Source organism: Ranitomeya imitator, chromosome 5, assembly GCF_032444005.1.
Source record: "Ranitomeya imitator isolate aRanImi1 chromosome 5, aRanImi1.pri, whole genome shotgun sequence".
Lineage (NCBI taxonomy): Eukaryota > Metazoa > Chordata > Amphibia > Anura > Dendrobatidae > Ranitomeya > Ranitomeya imitator.
Window position 1 is genome coordinate 206313969 of NC_091286.1, and position 27983 is coordinate 206341951.

Below are 27983 nucleotides of genomic sequence, written 5' to 3' on the forward strand. Positions count from 1 at the left end.
TTATGACATCATCAGTCCATTATGACATCATCAGTTCATAATGACATCATCAAAATGATTATGACATCATCAGTTCATTATGACATCATCAAAATGATTATGACATCATCAGTTCATTATGACATCATCAGTCCATTATGACATCAGTTCATTATGACATCATCAAAATGATTATGACATCATCAGTTCATTATGACATCATCAGTTCATTATGACATCATCAAAATGATTATGACGTCTTAAGTTCATTATGACATCATCAGTTCATTATGACATCATCAAAATGATTATGACATCATCAGTTGATTATGACATCATCAAAATGATGATGACATCATCAGTTCATTATGACATCATCAGTCCATTATGACATCATCAGTTCATTATGACATCATCAAAATGATTATGACATCATCAGTTCATTATGACATCATCAGTTCATTATGACATCATCAAAATGATTATGACATCATCAGTTCATTATGACATCATCAGTTCATTATGACATCATCAAAATGATTATGACATCGTCAGTTAATTATGACATCATCAAAATGATTATGACATCATCAGTTCATTATGACATCATCAGTCCATTATGACATCATCATTTCATTATGACATCATCAAAATGATTATGACGTCTTAAGTTCATTATGCCATCATCAGTTCATTATGACATCATCAAAATGAATATGACATCATCAGTTCATTATGACATCATCAGTCCATTATGACATCAGTTCATTATGACATCATCAAAATGATTATGACATCATCAGTTCATTATGACATCAAAATGATTATGACATCATCAGTTCATTATGACATGATCAGTTCATTATGACATCATCAAAATGATTATGACGTCTTAAGTTCATTATGACATCATCAGTTCATTATGACATCATCAAAATGATTATGACATCATCACTTGATTATGACATCATCAAACTGATTATGACATCATCAGTTCATTATGACATCATCAGTCCATTATGACATCATCAGTTCATTATGACATCATCAAAATGATTATGACATCATCAGTTCATTATGACATCATCAGTCCATTATGACATCATCAAAATGATTATGACATCATCAGTTCATTATGACATCATCAGTCCATTATGACATCATCAGTTCATTATGACATCATCAAAATGATTATGACATCATCAGTTCATTATGACATCATCAGTTCATTATGACATCATCAAAATGATTATGACATCATCAGTTCATTATGACATCAAAATGATTATGACATCATCAGTTCATTATGACATCATCACTTGATTATGACATCATCAAACTGATTATGACATCATCAGTTCATTATGACATCATCAGTCCATTATGACATCATCAGTTCATTATGACATCATCAAAATGATTATGACATCATCAGTTCATTATGACATCATCAGTTCATTTTGACATCATCAAAATGATTATGACATCATCAGTTCATTATGACATCATCAAAATGATTATGACATCATCAGTTCATTATGACATCATCAGTTCATTATGACATCATCAAAATGATTATGACGTCTTAAGTTCATTATGACATCATCAGTTCATTTTGACATCATCAAAATGATTATGACATCATCAGTTCATTATGACATCATCAAAATGATTATGACATCATCAGTTCATTATGACATCATCAGTTCATTATGACATCATCAGTTCATTATGACATCATCAGTTCATTATGACATCATCAAAATGATTATGACGTCTTAAGTTCATTATGACATCATCAGTTGATTATGACATCATCAAAATGATTATGACATCATCAGTTGATTATGACATCATCAAAATGATTATGACGTCATCAGTTCATTATGACATCATCAGTCCATTATGACATCATCAGTTCATTATGACATCATCAAAATGATTATGACATCATCAGTTCATTATGACATCATCAGTTCATTATGACATCATCAAAATGATTATGACATCATCAGTTCATTATGACATCATCAGTTCATTATGACATCATCAAAATGATTATGACATCATCAGTTCATTATGACATCATCAGTCCATTATGACATCATCAGTTCATTATGACATCATCAAAATGATTATGACGTCTTAAGTTCATTATGCCATCATCAGTTCATTATGACATCATCAAAATGAATATGACATCATCAGTTCATTATGACATCATCAGTCCATTATGACATCAGTTCATTATGACATCATCAAAATGATTATGACATCATCAGTTCATTATGACATCAAAATGATTATGACATCATCAGTTCAATATGACATCATCAGTTCATTATGACATCATCAAAATGATTATGACGTCTTAAGTTCATTATGACATCATCAGTTCATTATGACATCATCAAAATGATTATGACATCATCACTTGATTATGACATCATCAAACTGATTATGACATCATCAGTTCATTATGACATCATCAGTCCATTATGACATCATCAGTTCATTATGACATCATCAAAATGATTATGACATCATCAGTTCATTATGACATCATCAGTCCATTATGACATCATCAAAATGATTATGACATCATCAGTTCATTATGACATCATCAAAATGATTATGACATCATCAGTTCATTATGACATCAAAATGATTATGACATCATCAGTTCATTATGACATCATCAGTTCATTATGACATCATCAAAATTATTATGACGTCCTAAGTTCATTATGACATCATCAGTTCATTTTGACATCATCAAAATGATTATGACATCATCAGTTCATTATGACATCACCAAAATGATTATGACATCATCAGTTCATTATGACATCATCAGTTCATTATGACATCATCAAAATGATTATGACGTCTTAAGTTCATTATGACATCATCAGTTCATTTTGACATCATCAAAATGATTATGACATCATCAGTTCATTATGACATCATCAAAATGATTATGACATCATCAGTTCATTATGACATCATCAGTTCATTATGACATCATCAAAATGATTATGACGTCTTAAGTTCATTATGACATCATCAGTTGATTATGACATCATCAAAATGATTATGACATCATCAGTTGATTATGACATCATCAAAATGATTATGACATCATCAGTTCATTATGACATCATCAGTCCATTATGACATCATCAGTTCATTATGACATCATCAAAATGATTATGACATCATCAGTTCATTATGACATCATCAGTTCATTATGACATCATCAAAATGATTATGACATCATCAGTTCATTATGACATCATCAGTTTATTTTGACATCATCAAAATGATTATGACATCATCAGTCCATTATGACATCATCAGTCCATTATGACATCATCAGTTCATTATGACATCATCAAAATGATTATTACATCATCAGTTCATTATGACATCATCAGTTCATTATGACATCATCAGTTCATTATGACATCATCAAAATGATTATGACATCATCAGTTCATTATGATATCATCAGTTCAATATGACATCATCAGTTCATTATGACATCATCAAAATGATTATGACATCATCAGTTCATTATGACATCATCAGTCCATTATGACATCATCAGTTCATTATGACATCATCAAAATGATTATGACATCATCAGTTCATTATGACATCATCAGTTCATTATGACATCATCAAAATGATTATGACATTATCAGTTCATTATGCCATCATCAGTTCATTATGACATCATCAAAATGATTATGACATCATCAGTTCATTATGACATCATCAGTCCGTTATGACATCAGTTCATTATGACATCATCAAAATGATTATGACATCATCAGTTCATTATGACATGAAAATGATTATGACATCATCAGTTCATTATGACATCATCAAAATGATTATGACGTCTTAAGTTCATTATGACATCATCAGTTCATTATGACATCATCAAAATGATTATGACATCATCAGTTGATTATGACATCATCAAAATGATTATGACATCATCAGTTCATTATGACATCATCAGTCCATTATGACATCATCAGTTCATTATGACATCATCAAAATGATTATGACATCTTAAGTTCATTATGACATCATCAGTTGATTATGACATCATCAAAATGATGATGACATCATCAGTTCATTATGACATCATCAGTCCATTATGACATCATCAGTTCATTATGACATCATCAAAATGATTATGACATCATCAGTTCATTATGACATCATCAGTTCATTATGACATCATCAAAATGATTATGACATCATCAGTTCATTATGACATCATCAGTTCATTATGACATCATCAAAATGATTATGACATCATCAGTTAATTATGACATCATCAAAATGATTATGACATCATCAGTTCATTATGACATCATCAGTCCATTATGACATCATCAGTTCATTATGACATCATCAAAATGATTATGACGTCTTAAGTTCATTATGACATTATCAGTTCATTATGACATCATCAAAATGATTATGACATCATCAGTTGATTATGACATCATCAGTTCATTATGACATCATCAGTCCATTATGACATCATCAGTTCATTATGACATCATCAAAATGATTATGACATCATCAGTTCATTATGACATCATCAGTTCATTATGACATCATCAAAATGATTATGACATCATCAGTTCATTATGACATCATCAGTCCATTATGACATCATCAGTTCATTATGACATCATCAAAATGATTATGACATCATCAGTTCATTATGACATCATCAGTTCATTATGACATCATCAAAATGATTATGACATCATCAGTTCATTATGACATCATCAGTTCATTTTGACATCATCAAAATGATTATGACATCATCAGTTCATTATGACATCATCAGTCCATTATGACATCATCAGTTCATTATGACATCATCAAAATGATTATTACATCATCAGTTCATTATGACATCATCAGCTCATTATGACATCATCAGTTCATTATGACATCATCAAAATGATTATGACATCATCAGTTCATTATGATATCATCAGTTCAATATGACATCATCAGTTCATTATGACATCATCAAAATGATTATGACATCATCAGTTCATTATGACATCATCAAAATGATTATGACATCATCAGTTCATTATGACATCATCAAAATGATTATGACATCATCAGTTCATTATGACATCATCAGTTCATTATGACATCATCAAAATGATTATGACGTCTTAAGTTCATTATGACATCATCAGTTCATTATGACATCATCAAAATGATTATGACATCATCAGTTCATTATGACATCATCAAAATGATTATGACATCATCAGTTCATTATGACATCATCAGTCCATTATGACATCATCAGTTCATTATGACATCATCAAAATGATTATGACATCATCAGTTCATTATGACATCAAAATGATTATGACATCATCAGTTCATTATGACATCATCAGTTCATTATGACATCATCAAAATTATTATGACGTCTTAAGTTCATTATGACATCATCAGTTCATTTTGACATCATCAAAATGATTATGACATCATCAGTTCATTATGACATCATCAAAATGATTATGACATCATCAGTTCATTATGACATCATCAGTTCATTATGACATCATCAAAATGATTATGACGTCTTAAGTTCATTATGACATCATCAGTTCATTTTGACATCATCAAAATGATTATGACATCATCAGTTCATTATGACATCATCAAAATGATTATGACATCATCAGTTCATTATGACATCATCAGTTCATTATGACATCATCAGTTGATTATGACATCATCAAAATGATTATGACATCATCAGTTGATTATGACATCATCAAAATGATTATGACATCATCAGTTCATTATGACATCATCAGTCCATTATGACATCATCAGTTCATTATGACATCATCAAAATGATTATGACATCATCAGTTCATTATGACATCATCAGTTCATTATGACATCATCAAAATGATTATGACATCATCAGTTCATTATGACATCATCAGTTCATTATGACATCATCAAAATGATTATGACATCATCAGTTCATTATGACATCATCAGTCCATTATGACATCATCAGTTCATTATGACATCATCAAAATGATTATGACGTCTTAAGTTCATTATGCCATCATCAATTCATTATGACATCATCAAAATGAATATGACATCATCAGTTCATTATGACATCATCAGTCCATTATGACATCAGTTCATTATGACATCATCAAAATGACTATGACATCATCAGTTCATTATGACATCAAAATGATTTTGACATCATCAGTTCATTATGACATCATCAGTTCATTATGACATCATCAGTTCATTATGACATCATCAAAATGATTATGACGTCTTAAGTTCATTATGACATCATCAGTTCATTATGACATCATCAAAATGATTATGACATCATCACTTGATTATGACATCATCAAACTGATTATGACATCATCAGTTCATTATGACATCATCAGTCCATTATGACATCATCAGTTCATTATGACATCATCAAAATGATTATGACATCATCAGTTCATTATGACATCATCAGTCCATTATGACATCATCAAAATGATTATGACATCATCAGTTCATTATGACATCATCAAAATGATTATGACATCATCAGTTCATTATGACATCAAAATGATTATGACATCATCAGTTCATTATGACATCATCAAAATGAATATGACATCATTAGTTCATTATGACATCATCAGTCCATTATGACATCAGTTCATTATGACATCATCAAAATGACTATGACATCATCAGTTCATTATGACATCAAAATGATTTTGACATCATCAGTTCATTATGACATCATCAGTTCATTATGACATCATCAGTTCATTATGACATCATCAAAATGATTATGACGTCTTAAGTTCATTATGACATCATCAGTTCATTATGACATCATCAAAATGATTATGACATCATCACTTGATTATGACATCATAAAACTGATTATGACATCATCAGTTCATTATGACATCATCAGTCCATTATGACATCATCAGTTCATTATGACATCATCAAAATGATTATGACATCATCAGTTCATTATGACATCATCAGTCCATTATGACATCATCAAAATGATTATGACATCATCAGTTCATTATGACATCATCAAAATGATTATGACATCATCAGTTCATTATGACATCAAAATGATTATGACATCATCAGTTCATTATGACATCATCAGTTCATTATGACATCATCAGTTCATTATGACATCATCAAAATTATTATGACGTCCTAAGTTCATTATGACATCATCAGTTCATTTTGACATCATCAAAATGATTATGACATCATCAGTTCATTATGACATCATCAAAATGATTATGACATCATCAGTTCATTATGACATCATCAGTTCATTATGACATCATCAAAATGATTATGACGTCTTAAGTTCATTATGACATCATCAGTTCATTTTGACATCATCAAAATGATTATGACATCATCAGTTCATTATGACATCATCAAAATGATTATGACATCATCAGTTCATTATGACATCATCAGTTCATTATGACATCATCAAAATGATTATGACGTCTTAAGTTCATTATGACATCATCAGTTGATTATGACATCATCAAAATGATTATGACATCATCAGTTGATTATGACATCATCAAAATGATTATGACATCATCAGTTCATTATGACATCATCAGTCCATTATGACATCATCAGTTCATTATGACATCATCAAAATGATTATGACATCATCAGTTCATTATGACATCATCAGTTCATTATGACATCATCAAAATGATTATGACATCATCAGTTCATTATGACATCATCAGTTTATTTTGACATCATCAAAATGATTATGACATCATCAGTCCATTATGACATCATCAGTCCATTATGACATCATCAGTTCATTATGACATCATCAAAATGATTATTACATCATCAGTTCATTATGACATCATCAGTTCATTATGACATCATCAGTTCATTATGACATCATCAAAATGATTATGACATCATCAGTTCATTATGATATCATCAGTTCAATATGACATCATCAGTTCATTATGACATCATCAAAATGATTATGACATCATCAGTTCATTATGACATCATCGGTCCATTATGACATCATCAGTTCATTATGACATCATCAAAATGATTATGACATCATCAGTTCATTATGACATCATCAGTTCATTATGACATCATCAAAATGATTATGACATTATCAGTTCATTATGCCATCATCAGTTCATTATGACATCATCAAAATGATTATGACATCATCAGTTCATTATGACATCATCAGTCCGTTATGACATCAGTTCATTATGACATCATCAAAATGATTATGACATCATCAGTTCATTATGACATGAAAATGATTATGACATCATCAGTTCATTATGACATCATCAAAATGATTATGACGTCTTAAGTTCATTATGACATCATCAGTTCATTATGACATCATCAAAATGATTATGACATCATCAGTTGATTATGACATCATCAAAATGATTATGACATCATCAGTTCATTATGACATCATCAGTCCATTATGACATCATCAGTTCATTATGACATCATCAAAATGATTATGACGTCTTAAGTTCATTATGACATCATCAGTTCATTTTGACATCATCAAAATGATTATGACATCATCAGTTCATTATGACATCATCAAAATGATTATGACATCATCAGTTCATTATGACATCATCAGTCCATTATGACATCATCAGTTCATTATGACATCATCAAAATGATTATGACATCATCAGTTCATTATGACATCATCAAAATGATTATGACATCATCAGTTCATTATGACATCATCAAAATGATTATGACATCATCAGTTCATTATGACATCATCAGTTCATTATGACATCATCAAAATGATTATGACGTCTTAAGTTCATTATGACATCATCAGTTCATTATGACATCATCAAAATGATTATGACATCATCAGTTCATTATGACATCATCAAAATGATTATGACATCATCAGTTCATTATGACATCATCAGTCCATTATGACATCATCAGTTCATTATGACATCATCAAAATGATTATGACATCATCAGTTCATTATGACATCAAAATGATTATGACATCATCAGTTCATTATGACATCATCAAAATTATTATGACGTCTTAAGTTCATTATGACATCATCAGTTCATTTTGACATCATCAAAATGATTATGACATCATCAGTTCATTATGACATCATCAAAATGATTATGACATCATCAGTTCATTATGACATCATCAGTTCATTATGACATCATCAAAATGATTATGACGTCTTAAGTTCATTATGACATCATCAGTTCATTTTGACATCATCAAAATGATTATGACATCATCAGTTCATTATGACATCATCAAAATGATTATGACATCATCAGTTCATTATGACATCATCAGTTCATTATGACATCATCAAAATGATTATGACGTCTTAAGTTCATTATGACATCATCAGTTCATTATGACATCATCAAAATGATTATGACATCATCACTTGATTATGACATCATCAAACTGATTATGACATCATCAGTTCATTATGACATCATCAGTCCATTATGACATCATCAGTTCATTATGACATCATCAAAATGATTATGACATCATCAGTTCATTATGACATCATCAGTCCATTATGACATCATCAAAATGATTATGACATCATCAGTTCATTATGACATCATCAAAATGATTATGACATCATCAGTTCATTATGACATCAAAATGATTATGACATCATCAGTTCATTATGACATCATCAGTTCATTATGACATCATCAAAATTATTATGACGTCCTAAGTTCATTATGACATCATCAGTTCATTTTGACATCATCAAAATGATTATGACATCATCAGTTCATTATGACATCATCAAAATGATTATGACATCATCAGTTCATTATGACATCATCAGTTCATTATGACATCATCAAAATGATTATGACGTCTTAAGTTCATTATGACATCATCAGTTCATTTTGACATCATCAAAATGATTATGACATCATCAGTTCATTATGACATCATCAAAATGATTATGACATCATCAGTTCATTATGACATCATCAGTTCATTATGACATCATCAAAATGATTATGACGTCTTAAGTTCATTATGACATCATCAGTTGATTATGACATCATCAAAATGATTATGACATCATCAGTTGATTATGACATCATCAAAATGATTATGACATCATCAGTTCATTATGACATCATCAGTCCATTATGACATCATCAGTTCATTATGACATCATCAAAATGATTATGACATCATCAGTTCATTATGACATCATCAGTTCATTATGACATCATCAAAATGATTATGACATCATCAGTTCATTATGACATCATCAGTTTATTTTGACATCATCAAAATGATCATGACATCATCAGTCCATTATGACATCATCAGTCCATTATGACATCATCAGTTCATTATGACATCATCAAAATGATTATTACATCATCAGTTCATTATGACATCATCAGTTCATTATGACATCATCAGTTCATTATGACATCATCAAAATGATTATGACATCATCAGTTCATTATGATATCATCAGTTCAATATGACATCATCAGTTCATTATGACATCATCAGTTCATTATGACATCATCAAAATGATTATGACGTCTTAAGTTCATTATGCCATCATCAATTCATTATGACATCATCAAAATGAATATGACATCATCAGTTCATTATGACATCATCAGTCCATTATGACATCAGTTCATTATGACATCATCAAAATGACTATGACATCATCAGTTCATTATGACATCAAAATGATTTTGACATCATCAGTTCATTATGGCATCATCAGTTCATTATGACATCATCAGTTCATTATGACATCATCAAAATGATTATGACGTCTTAAGTTCATTATGACATCATCAGTTCATTATGACATCATCAAAATGATTATGACATCATCACTTGATTATGACATCATCAAACTGATTATGACATCATCAGTTCATTATGACATCATCAGTCCATTATGACATCATCAGTTCATTATGACATCATCAAAATGATTATGACATCATCAGTTCATTATGACATCATCAGTCCATTATGACATCATCAAAATGATTATGACATCATCAGTTCATTATGACATCATCAAAATGATTATGACATCATCAGTTCATTATGACATCATCAGTCCATTATGACATCATCAGTTCATTATGACATCATCAAAATGATTATGACATCATCAGTTCATTATGACATCATCAGTTCATTATGACATCATCAAAATGATTATGACATCATCAGTTCATTATGACATCATCAGTTTATTTTGACATCATCAAAATGATTATGACATCATCAGTTGATTATGACATCATCAAAATGATTATGACATCATCAGTTCATTATGACATCATCAGTCCATTATGACATCATCAGTTCATTATGACATCATCAAAATGATTATGACATCATCAGTTCATTATGACATCATCAGTTCATTATGACATCATCAAAATGATTATGACATCATCAGTTCATTATGACATCATCAGTTTATTTTGACATCATCAAAATGATCATGACATCATCAGTCCATTATGACATCATCAGTCCATTATGACATCATCAGTTCATTATGACATCATCAAAATGATTATTACATCATCAGTTCATTATGACATCATCAGTTCATTATGACATCATCAGTTCATTATGACATCATCAAAATGATTATGACATCATCAGTTCATTATGATATCATCAGTTCAATATGACATCATCAGTTCATTATGACATCATCAGTTCATTATGACATCATCAAAATGATTATGACGTCTTAAGTTCATTATGCCATCATCAATTCATTATGACATCATCAAAATGAATATGACATCATCAGTTCATTATGACATCATCAGTCCATTATGACATCAGTTCATTATGACATCATCAAAATGACTATGACATCATCAGTTCATTATGACATCAAAATGATTTTGACATCATCAGTTCATTATGACATCATCAGTTCATTATGACATCATCAGTTCATTATGACATCATCAAAATGATTATGACGTCTTAAGTTCATTATGACATCATCAGTTCATTATGACATCATCAAAATGATTATGACATCATCACTTGATTATGACATCATCAAAATGATTATGACATCATCAGTTCATTATGACATAATCAGTCCATTATGACATCATCAGTTCATTATGACATCATCAAAATGATTATGACATCATCAGTTCATTATGACATCATCAGTTCATTATGACATCATCAAAATGATTATGACATCATCAGTTCATTATGACATCATCAGTTTATTTTGACATCATCAAAATGATCATGACATCATCAGTCCATTATGACATCATCAGTCCATTATGACATCATCAGTTCATTATGACATCATCAAAATGATTATTACATCATCAGTTCATTATGACATCATCAGTTCATTATGACATCATCAGTTCATTATGACATCATCAAAATGATTATGACATCATCAGTTCATTATGATATCATCAGTTCAATATGACATCATCAGTTCATTATGACATCATCAGTTCATTATGACATCATCAAAATGATTATGACGTCTTAAGTTCATTATGCCATCATCAATTCATTATGACATCATCAAAATGAATATGACATCATCAGTTCATTATGACATCATCAGTCCATTATGACATCAGTTCATTATGACATCATCAAAATGACTATGACATCATCAGTTCATTATGACATCAAAATGATTTTGACATCATCAGTTCATTATGACATCATCAGTTCATTATGACATCATCAGTTCATTATGACATCATCAAAATGATTATGACGTCTTAAGTTCATTATGACATCATCAGTTCATTATGACATCATCAAAATGATTATGACATCATCACTTGATTATGACATCATCAAACTGATTATGACATCATCAGTTCATTATGACATCATCAGTCCATTATGACATCATCAGTTCATTATGACATCATCAAAATGATTATGACATCATCAGTTCAATATGACATCATCAGTCCATTATGACATCATCAAAATGATTATGACATCATCAGTTCATTATGACATCATCAAAATGATTATGACATCATCAGTTCATTATGACATCATCAGTCCATTATGACATCATCAGTTCATTATGACATCATCAAAATGATTATGACATCATCAGTTCATTATGACATCATCAGTTCATTATGACATCATCAAAATGATTATGACATCATCAGTTCATTATGACATCATCAGTTTATTTTGACATCATCAAAATGATTATGACATCATCAGTTGATTATGACATCATCAAAATGATTATGACATCATCAGTTCATTATGACATCATCAGTCCATTATGACATCATCAGTTCATTATGACATCATCAAAATGATTATGACATCATCAGTTCATTATGACATCATCAGTTCATTATGACATCATCAAAATGATTATGACATCATCAGTTCATTATGACATCATCAGTTTATTTTGACATCATCAAAATGATCATGACATCATCAGTCCATTATGACATCATCAGTCCATTATGACATCATCAGTTCATTATGACATCATCAAAATGATTATTACATCATCAGTTCATTATGACATCATCAGTTCATTATGACATCATCAGTTCATTATGACATCATCAAAATGATTATGACATCATCAGTTCATTATGATATCATCAGTTCAATATGACATCATCAGTTCATTATGACATCATCAGTTCATTATGACATCATCAAAATGATTATGACGTCTTAAGTTCATTATGCCATCATCAATTCATTATGACATCATCAAAATGAATATGACATCATCAGTTCATTATGACATCATCAGTCCATTATGACATCAGTTCATTATGACATCATCAAAATGACTATGACATCATCAGTTCATTATGACATCAAAATGATTTTGACATCATCAGTTCATTATGACATCATCAGTTCATTATGACATCATCAGTTCATTATGACATCATCAAAATGATTATGACGTCTTAAGTTCATTATGACATCATCAGTTCATTATGACATCATCAAAATGATTATGACATCATCAGTTGATTATGACATCATCAAAATGATTATGACATCATCAGTTCATTATGACATCATCAGTCCATTATGACATCATCAGTTCATTATGACATCATCAAAATGATTATGACATCATCAGTTCATTATGACATCATCAGTTCATTATGACATCATCAAAATGATTATGACATCATCAGTTCATTATGACATCATCAGTTTATTTTGACATCATCAAAATGATCATGACATCATCAGTCCATTATGACATCATCAGTCCATTATGACATCATCAGTTCATTATGACATCATCAAAATGATTATTACATCATCAGTTCATTATGACATCATCAGTTCATTATGACATCATCAGTTCATTATGACATCATCAAAATGATTATGACATCATCAGTTCATTATGATATCATCAGTTCAATATGACATCATCAGTTCATTATGACATCATCAGTTCATTATGACATCATCAAAATGATTATGACGTCTTAAGTTCATTATGCCATCATCAATTCATTATGACATCATCAAAATGAATATGACATCATCAGTTCATTATGACATCATCAGTCCATTATGACATCAGTTCATTATGACATCATCAAAATGACTATGACATCATCAGTTCATTATGACATCAAAATGATTTTGACATCATCAGTTCATTATGACATCATCAGTTCATTATGACATCATCAGTTCATTATGACATCATCAAAATGATTATGACGTCTTAAGTTCATTATGACATCATCAGTTCATTATGACATCATCAAAATGATTATGACATCATCACTTGATTATGACATCATCAAACTGATTATGACATCATCAGTTCATTATGACATCATCAGTCCATTATGACATCATCAGTTCATTATGACATCATCAAAATGATTATGACATCATCAGTTCATTATGACATCATCAGTCCATTATGACATCATCAAAATGATTATGACATCATCAGTTCATTATGACATCATCAAAATGATTATGACATCATCAGTTCATTATGACATCATCAGTCCATTATGACATCATCAGTTCATTATGACATCATCAAAATGATTATGACATCATCAGTTCATTATGACATCATCAAAATGATTATGACATCATCAGTTCATTATGACATCATCAGTCCATTATGACATCATCAGTTCATTTTGACATCATCAAAATGATTATGACATCATCAGTTCATTATGACATCATCAAAATGATTATGACATCATCAGTTCATTATGACATCATCAGTTCATTATGACATCATCAAAATGATTATGACGTCTTAAGTTCATTATGACATCATCAGTTGATTATGACATCATCAAAATGATTATGACATCATCAGTTGATTATGACATCATCAAAATGATTATGACATCATCAGTTCATTATGACATCATCAGTCCATTATGACATCATCAGTTCATTATGACATCATCAAAATGATTATGACATCATCAGTTCATTATGACATCATCAGTTCATTATGACATCATCAAAATGATTATGACATCATCAGTTCATTATGACATCATCAGTTTATTTTGACATCATCAAAATGATCATGACATCATCAGTCCATTATGACATCATCAGTCCATTATGACATCATCAGTTCATTATGACATCATCAAAATGATTATTACATCATCAGTTCATTATGACATCATCAGTTCATTATGACATCATCAGTTCATTATGACATCATCAAAATGATTATGACATCATCAGTTCATTATGATATCATCAGTTCAATATGACATCATCAGTTCATTATGACATCATCAGTTCATTATGACATCATCAAAATGATTATGACGTCTTAAGTTCATTATGCCATCATCAATTCATTATGACATCATCAAAATGAATATGACATCATCAGTTCATTATGACATCATCAGTCCATTATGACATCAGTTCATTATGACATCATCAAAATGACTATGACATCATCAGTTCATTATGACATCAAAATGATTTTGACATCATCAGTTCATTATGACATCATCAGTTCATTATGACATCATCAGTTCATTATGACATCATCAAAATGATTATGACGTCTTAAGTTCATTATGACATCATCAGTTCATTATGACATCATCAGTTTATTTTGACATCATCAAAATGATCATGACATCATCAGTCCATTATGACATCATCAGTCCATTATGACATCATCAGTTCATTATGACATCATCAAAATGATTATTACATCATCAGTTCATTATGACATCATCAGTTCATTATGACATCATCAGTTCATTATGACATCATCAAAATGATTATGACATCATCAGTTCATTATGATATCATCAGTTCATTATGACATCATCAGTTCATTATGACATCATCAAAATGATTATGACATCATCAGTTCATTATGACATCATCAGTTTATTTTGACATCATCAAAATGATCATGACATCATCAGTCCATTATGACATCATCAGTCCATTATGACATCATCAGTTCATTATGACATCATCAAAATGATTATTACATCATCAGTTCATTATGACATCATCAGTTCATTATGACATCATCAGTTCATTATGACATCATCAAAATGATTATGACATCATCAGTTCATTATGATATCATCAGTTCAATATGACATCATCAGTTCATTATGACATCATCAGTTCATTATGACATCATCAAAATGATTATGACGTCTTAAGTTCATTATGCCATCATCAATTCATTATGACATCATCAAAATGAATATGACATCATCAGTTCATTATGACATCATCAGTCCATTATGACATCAGTTCATTATGACATCATCAAAATGACTATGACATCATCAGTTCATTATGACATCAAAATGATTTTGACATCATCAGTTCATTATGACATCATCAGTTCATTATGACATCATCAGTTCATTATGACATCATCAAAATGATTATGACGTCTTAAGTTCATTATGACATCATCAGTTCATTATGACATCATCAAAATGATTATGACATCATCAGTTGATTATGACATCATCAAAATGATTATGACATCATCAGTTCATTATGACATCATCAGTCCATTATGACATCATCAGTTCATTATGACATCATCAAAATGATTATGACATCATCAGTTCATTATGACATCATCAGTTCATTATGACATCATCAAAATGATTATGACATCATCAGTTCATTATGACATCATCAGTTTATTTTGACATCATCAAAATGATCATGACATCATCAGTCCATTATGACATCATCAGTCCATTATGACATCATCAGTTCATTATGACATCATCAAAATGATTATTACATCATCAGTTCATTATGACATCATCAGTTCATTATGACATCATCAGTTCATTATGACATCATCAAAATGATTATGACATCATCAGTTCATTATGATATCATCAGTTCAATATGACATCATCAGTTCATTATGACATCATCAGTTCATTATGACATCATCAAAATGATTATGACGTCTTAAGTTCATTATGCCATCATCAATTCATTATGACATCATCAAAATGAATATGACATCATCAGTTCATTATGACATCATCAGTCCATTATGACATCAGTTCATTATGACATCATCAAAATGACTATGACATCATCAGTTCATTATGACATCAAAATGATTTTGACATCATCAGTTCATTATGACATCATCAGTTCATTATGACATCATCAGTTCATTATGACATCATCAAAATGATTATGACGTCTTAAGTTCATTATGACATCATCAGTTCATTATGACATCATCAAAATGATTATGACATCATCACTTGATTATGACATCATCAAACTGATTATGACATCATCAGTTCATTATGACATCATCAGTCCATTATGACATCATCAGTTCATTATGACATCATCAAAATGATTATGACATCATCAGTTCATTATGACATCATCAGTCCATTATGACATCATCAAAATGATTATGACATCATCAGTTCATTATGACATCATCAAAATGATTATGACATCATCAGTTCATTATGACATCATCAGTCCATTATGACATCATCAGTTCATTATGACATCATCAAAATGATTATGACATCATCAGTTCATTATGACATCATCAAAATGATTATGACATCATCAGTTCATTATGACATCATCAGTCCATTATGACATCATCAGTTCATTTTGACATCATCAAAATGATTATGACATCATCAGTTCATTATGACATCATCAAAATGATTATGACATCATCAGTTCATTATGACATCATCAGTTCATTATGACATCATCAAAATGATTATGACGTCTTAAGTTCATTATGACATCATCAGTTGATTATGACATCATCAAAATGATTATGACATCATCAGTTGATTATGACATCATCAAAATGATTATGACATCATCAGTTCATTATGACATCATCAGTCCATTATGACATCATCAGTTCATTATGACATCATCAAAATGATTATGACATCATCAGTTCATTATGACATCATCAGTTCATTATGACATCATCAAAATGATTATGACATCATCAGTTCATTATGACATCATCAGTTTATTTTGACATCATCAAAATGATCATGACATCATCAGTCCATTATGACATCATCAGTCCATTATGACATCATCAGTTCATTATGACATCATCAAAATGATTATTACATCATCAGTTCATTATGACATCATCAGTTCATTATGACATCATCAGTTCATTATGACATCATCAAAATGATTATGACATCATCAGTTCATTATGATATCATCAGTTCAATATGACATCATCAGTTCATTATGACATCATCAAAATGATTATGACATCATCAGTTCATTATGACATCATCAGTCCATTATGACATCATCAGTTCATTATGACATCATCAAAATGATTATGACATCATCAGTTCATTATGACATCATCAGTTCATTATGACATCATCAAAATGATTATGACATCATCAGTTCATTATGACATCATCAAAATGATTATGACATCATCAGTTCATTATGACATCATCAAAATGATTATGACATCATCAGTTCATTATGACATCATCAGTTCATTATGACATCATCAAAATGATTATGACGTCTCAAGTTCATTATGACATCATCAGTTCATTATGACATCATCAAAATGATTATGACATCATCAGTTGATTATGACATCATCAGTTCACTATGACATCATCAGTCCATTATGACATCATCAGTTCATTATGACATCATCAAAATGATTATGACATCATCAGTTCATTATGACATCATCAGTTCATTATGACATCATCAAAATGATTATGACATCATCAGTTCATTATGACATCATCAGTCCATTATGACATCATCAGTTCATTATGACATCATCAAAATGATTATGACATCATCAGTTCATTATGACATCATCAGTTCATTATGACATCATCAAAATGATTATGACATCATCAGTTCATTATGACATCATCAGTTCATTTTGACATCATCAAAATGATTATGACATCATCAGTTCATTATGACATCATCAGTCCATTATGACATCATCAGTTCATTATGACATCATCAAAATGATTATTACATCATCAGTTCATTATGACATCATCAGTTCATTATGACATCATCAGTTCATTATGACATCATCAAAATGATTATGACATCATCAGTTCATTATGATATCATCAGTTCAATATGACATCATCAGTTCATTATGACATCATCAAAATGATTATGACATCATCAGTTCATTATGACATCATCAAAATGATTATAACATCATCAGTTCATTATGACATCATCAAAATGATTATGACATCTTTAGTTCATTATGACATCATCAGTTCATTATGACATCATCAAAATGATTATGACGTCTTAAGTTCATTATGACATCATCAGTTCATTATGACATCATCAAAATGATTATGACATCATCAGTTGATTATGACATCATCAAAATGATTATGACATCATCAGTTCATTATGACATCATCAGTCCATTATGACATCATCAGTTCATTATGACATCATCAAAATGATTATGACGTCTTAAGTTCATTATGACATCATCAGTTCATTATGACATCATCAAAATGATTATGACATCATCAGTTGATTATGACATCATCAAAATGATTATGACATCAGTTCATTATGACATCATCAGTCCATTATGACATCATCAGTTGATTATGACATCATCAAAATGATTATGACATCAGTTCATTATGACATCATCAGTCCATTATGACATCATCAGTTCATTATGACATCATCAAAATGATTATGACATCATCAGTTCATTATGACATCATCAGTTCATTATGACATCATCAAAATGATTATGACGTCTTAAGTTCATTATGACATCATCAGTTCATTATGACATCATCAAAATGATTATGACATCATCAGTTGATTATGATATCATCAGTCCATTATGACATCATCAGTTCATTATGACATCATCAAAATGATTATGACATAATCAGTTTATTATGACATCATCAGTTCATTATGACATCATCAAAATGATTATGTCATCATCAGTTCATTATGACATCATCAGTTCATTATGACATCATCAAAATGATTATGACATCATCAGTTTATTATGACATCATCAGTCCATTATGACATCATCAGTCCATTATGACATCATCAGTCCATTATGACATCATCAAATTGATTATGACATCATCAGTTCATTATGACATCATCAGTTCATTATGACATCTTCAAAATGATTATGACATCATCAAAATGATTATGACATCATCAGTTCATTATGACATCATCAGTTCATTATGACATCATCAAAATGATTATGATGTCTTAAGTTCATTATGACATCATCATTTCATTATGACATCATCAAAATGATTATGACATCATCAGTTCATTATGACATCATCAGTCCATTATGACATCATCAGTTCATTATGACATCATCAAAATGATTATGACATCTAAAGTTCATTATGACATCATCAGTTCATTATGACATCACCAAAATGATTATGACATTATCAGTTCATTATGCCATAATCAGTTCATTATGACATCATCAAAATGATTATGACATCATCAGTTCATTATGACATCATCAGTCCATTATGACATCAGTTCATTATGACATCATCAAAATGATTATGACATCATCAGTTGATTATGACATCATCTAAATGATTATGACATCATCAGTTCATTATGACATCATCAGTCCATTATGACATCATCAGTTCATTATGACATCATCAAAATGATTATGACATCATCAGTTCATTATGACATCATCAGTTCATTATGACATCATCAAAATGATAATGACATCATCAGTTCATTATGACATCATCAGTTCATTATGACATCATCAAAATGATTATGACATCATCAGTTGATTATGACCTCATCAGTTCATTATCACATCACCAGTTCATTATGACATCATCAGTTCATTATGACATCATCAGTCCATTATGACATCAAAATAATTATGACATCATCAGTCCATTATGACATCATCAGTCCATTATGACATCATCAAAATGATTATGACATCATCAGTTCATTGTGACATCATCAGTTCATTATCACATCATCAGTTGATTTTGACATCATCAGTTGATTATGACATCATCAGTTCAGTATGATATCATCAAAATGATTATGACATCATCAGTTCATTATGACATCATCAGTCCATTATGACATCATCAGTTCATTATGACATCATCAAAATGATTATGACATCATCAGTTCATTATGACATCATCAGTCCATTATGACATCATCAGTCCATTATGACATCATCAGTTCATTATGACATCATCAAAATGATTATGACATCATCAGTTCATTATAACATCATCAAAATGATTATGACATCATCAGTTCATTATGACATCATCAGTTCATTATGACATCATCAGTTCATTATGACATAATCAAAATGATTATGACATCATCAGTTCATTATGACATCATCAGTTCATTATGACATCATAAGTCCATTATGACTTCATCAAAATGATTATGACATCATCAGTTCATTAGGACATCATCAGTCCATTATGACATCATCAAAATGATTATGACATCATCAGTTCATTATGACATCATCAAAATGATTATGACATCATCAGTTCATTGTGACATCAAAATGATTATGACATCATCAGTTCATTATGACATCATCAGTTCATTATGACATCATCAAAATGATTATGACGTCTTAAGTTCATTATGACATCATCAGTTCATTATGACATCAGCAAAATGATTATGACATCATCAGTTCATTATGACATCATCAGTTCATTATGACATCATCAGTTCATTATGACATCATCAATATGATTATGACGTCTTATGTTCATTATGACATCATCAGTTCATTATGACATCATCAAAATGATTATGACATCATCAGTTGATTATGACATCATCAAAATGATTATGACATCATCAGTTCATTATGACATCATCAGTCCATTATGACATCATCAGTTCATTATGACATCATCAAAATGATTATGACATCATCAGTTCATTATGACATCATCAGTTCATTATGACATCATCAGTTCATTATGACATCATAAGTCCATTATGACTTCATCAAAATGATTATGACATCATCAGTTCATTAGGACATCATCAGTCCATTATGACATCATCAAAATGATTATGACATCATCAGTTCATTATGACATCATCAAAATGATTATGACATCATCAGTTCATTGTGACATCAAAATGATTATGACATCATCAGTTCATTATGACATCATCAGTTCATTATGACATCATCAGTTCATTATGACATCATCAAAATGATTATGACATCATCAGATGATTATGACATCATCAGTTCATTATGACATCATCAAAATGATTATGACGTCTTAAGTTCATTATGACATCATCAGTTCATTATGACATCATCAAAATGATTATGACATCATCAGTTGATTATGATATCATCAGTCCATTATGACATCATCAGTTCATTATGACATCATCAAAATGATTATGACATAATCAGTTTATTATGACATCATCAGTTCATTATGACATCATCAAAATGATTATGTCATCATCAGTTCATTATGACATCATCAGTTCATTATGACATCATCAAAATGATTATGACATCATCAGTTTATTATGACATCATCAGTCCATTATGACATCATCAGTTCATTATGACATCATCAAATTGATTATGACATCATCAGTTCATTATGACATCATCAGTTCATTATGACATCTTCAAAATGATTATGACATCATCAAAATGATTATGACATCATCAGTTCATTATGACATCATCAGTTCATTATGACATCATCAAAATGATTATGACGTCTTAAGTTCATTATGACATCATCAGTTCATTATGACATCATCAAAATGATTATGACATCATCAGTTCATTATGACATCATCAGTCCATTATGACATCATCAGTTCATTATGACATCATCAAAATGATTATGACATCTAAAGTTCATTATGACATCATCAGTTCATTATGACATCACCAAAATGATTATGACATTATCAGTTCATTATGCCATCATCAGTTCATTATGACATCATCAAAATGATTATGACATCATCAGTTCATTATGACATCATCAGTCCATTATGACATCAGTTCATTATGACATCATCAAAATGAATATGACATCATCAGTTGATTATGACATCATCTAAATGATTATGACATCATCAGTTCATTATGACATCATCAGTCCATTATGACATCATCAGTTCATTATGACATCATCAAAATGATTATGACATCATCAGTTCATTATGACATCATCAGTTCATTATGACATCATCAAAATGATAATGACATCATCAGTTCATTATGACATCATCAGTTCATTATGACATCATCAAAATGATTATGACATCATCAGTTGATTATGACCTCATCAGTTCATTATCACATCACCAGTTCATTATGACATCATCAGTTCATTATGACATCATCAGTCCATTATGACATCAAAATAATTATGACATCATCAGTCCATTATGACATCATCAGTCCATTATGACATCATCAAAATGATTATGACATCATCAGTTCATTGTGACATCATCAGTTCATTATCACATCATCAGTTGATTTTGACATCATCAGTTGATTATGACATCATCAGTTCAGTATGATATCATCAAAATGATTATGACATCATCAGTTCATTATGACATCATCAGTCCATTATGACATCATCAGTTCATTATGACATCATCAAAATGATTATGACATCATCAGTTCATTTTGACATCATCAGTCCATTATGACATCATCAGTCCATTATGACATCATCAGTTCATTATGACATCATCAAAATGATTATGACATCATCAGTTCATTATAACATCATCAAAATGATTATGACATCATCAGTTCATTATGACATCATCAGTTCATTATGACATCATCAGTTCATTATGACATAATCAAAATGATTATGACATCATCAGTTCATTATGACATCATCAGTTCATTATGACATCATAAGTCCATTATGACTTCATCAAAATGATTATGACATCATCAGTTCATTAGGACATCATCAGTCCATTATGACATCATCAAAATGATTATGACATCATCAGTTCATTATGACATCATCAAAATGATTATGACATCATCAGTTCATTGTGACATCAAAATGATTATGACATCATCAGTTCATTATGACATCATCAGTTCATTATGACATCATCAAAATGATTATGACATCATCAGTTCATTATGACATCATCAGTTCATTATGACATCATCAAAATGATTATGACATCATCAGATGATTATGACATCATCAGTTCATTATGACATCATCAAAATGATTATGACGTCTTAAGTTCATTATGACATCATCAGTTCATTATGACATCATCAAAATGATTATGACATCATCAGTTGATTATGATATCATCAGTCCATTATGACATCATCAGTTCATTATGACATCATCAAAATGATTATGACATAATCAGTTTATTATGACATCATCAGTTCATTATGACATCATCAAAATGATTATGTCATCATCAGTTCATTATGACATCATCAGTTCATTATGACATCATCAAAATGATTATGACATCATCAGTTTATTATGACATCATCAGTCCATTATGACATCATCAGTCCATTATGACATCATCAAATTGATTATGACATCATCAGTTCATTATGACATCATCAGTTCATTATGACATTTTCAAAATGATTATGACATCATCAAAATGATTATGACATCATCAGTTCATTATGACATCATCAGTTCATTATGACATCATCAAAATGATTATGACGTCTTAAGTTCATTATGACATCATCATTTCATTATGACATCATCAAAATGATTATGACATCATCAGTTCATTATGACATCATCAGTCCATTATGACATCATCAGTTCATTATGACATCATCAAAATGATTATGACATCTAAAGTTCATTATGACATCTAAAGTTCATTATGACATCACCAAAATGATTATGACATTATCAGTTCATTATGCCATAATCAGTTCATTATGACATCATCAAAATGATTATGACATCATCAGTTCATTATGACATCATCAGTCCATTATGACATCAGTTCATTATGACATCATCAAAATGATTATGACATCATCAGTTGATTATGACATCATCTAAATGATTATGACATCATCAGTTCATTATGACATCATCAGTCCATTATGACATCATCAGTTCATTATGACATCATCAAAATGATTATGACATCATCAGTTCATTATGACATCATCAGTTCATTATGACATCATCAAAATGATAATGACATCATCAGTTCATTATGACATCATCAGTTCATTATGACATCATCAAAATGATTATGACATCATCAGTTGATTATGACCTCATCAGTTCATTATCACATCACCAGTTCATTATGACATCATCAGTTCATTATGACATCATCAGTCCATTATGACATCAAAATAATTATGACATCATCAGTCCATTATGACATCATCAGTCCATTATGACATCATCAAAATGATTATGACATCATCAGTTCATTGTGACATCATCAGTTCATTATCACATCATCAGTTGATTTTGACATCATCAGTTGATTATGACATCATCAGTTCAGTATGATATCATCAAAATGATTATGACATCATCAGTTCATTATGACATCATCAGTCCATTATGACATCATCAGTTCATTATGACATCATCAAAATGATTATGACATCATCAGTTCATTATGACATCATCAGTCCATTATGACATCATCAGTCCATTATGACATCATCAGTTCATTATGACATCATCAAAATGATTATGACATCATCAGTTCATTATAACATCATCAAAATGATTATGACATCATCAGTTCATTATGACATCATCAGTTCATTATGACATCATCAGTTCATTATGACATAATCAAAATGATTATGACATCATCAGTTCATTATGACATCATCAGTTCATTATGACATCATAAGTCCATTATGACTTCATCAAAATGATTATGACATCATCAGTTCATTAGGACATCATCAGTCCATTATGACATCATCAAAATGATTATGACATCATCAGTTCATTATGACATCATCAAAATGATTATGACATCATCAGTTCATTGTGACATCAAAATGATTATGACATCATCAGTTCATTATGACATCATCAGTTCATTATGACATCATCAAAATGATTATGACGTCTTAAGTTCATTATGACATCATCAGTTCATTATGACATCAGCAAAATGATTATGACATCATCAGTTCATTATGACATCATCAGTTCATTATGACATCATCAGTTCATTATGACATCATCAATATGATTATGACGTCTTATGTTCATTATGACATCATCAGTTCATTATGACATCATCAAAATGATTATGACATCATCAGTTGATTATGACATCATCAAAATGATTATGACATCATCAGTTCATTATGACATCATCAGTCCATTATGACATCATCAGTTCATTATGACATCATCAAAATGATTATGACATCATCAGTTCATTATGACATCATCAGTTCATTATGACATCATCAGTTCATTATGACATCATAAGTCCATTATGACTTCATCAAAATGATTATGACATCATCAGTTCATTAGGACATCATCAGTCCATTATGACATCATCAAAATGATTATGACATCATCAGTTCATTATGACATCATCAAAATGATTATGACATCATCAGTTCATTGTGACATCAAAATGATTATGACATCATCAGTTCATTATGACATCATCAGTTCATTATGACATCATCAAAATGATTATGACATCATCAGTTCATTATGACATCATCAGTTCATTATGACATCATCAAAATGATTATGACATCATCAGATGATTATGACATCATCAGTTCATTATGACATCATCAAAATGATTATGACGTCTTAAGTTCATTATGACATCATCAGTTCATTATGACATCATCAAAATGATTATGACATCATCAGTTGATTATGATATCATCAGTCCATTATGACATCATCAGTTCATTATGACATCATCAAAATGATTATGACATAATCAGTTTATTATGACATCATCAGTTCATTATGACATCATCAAAATGATTATGTCATCATCAGTTCATTATGACATCATCAGTTCATTATGACATCATCAAAATGATTATGACATCATCAGTTTATTATGACATCATCAGTCCATTATGACATCATCAGTTCATTATGACATCATCAAATTGATTATGACATCATCAGTTCATTATGACATCATCAGTTCATTATGACATCTTCAAAATGATTATGAC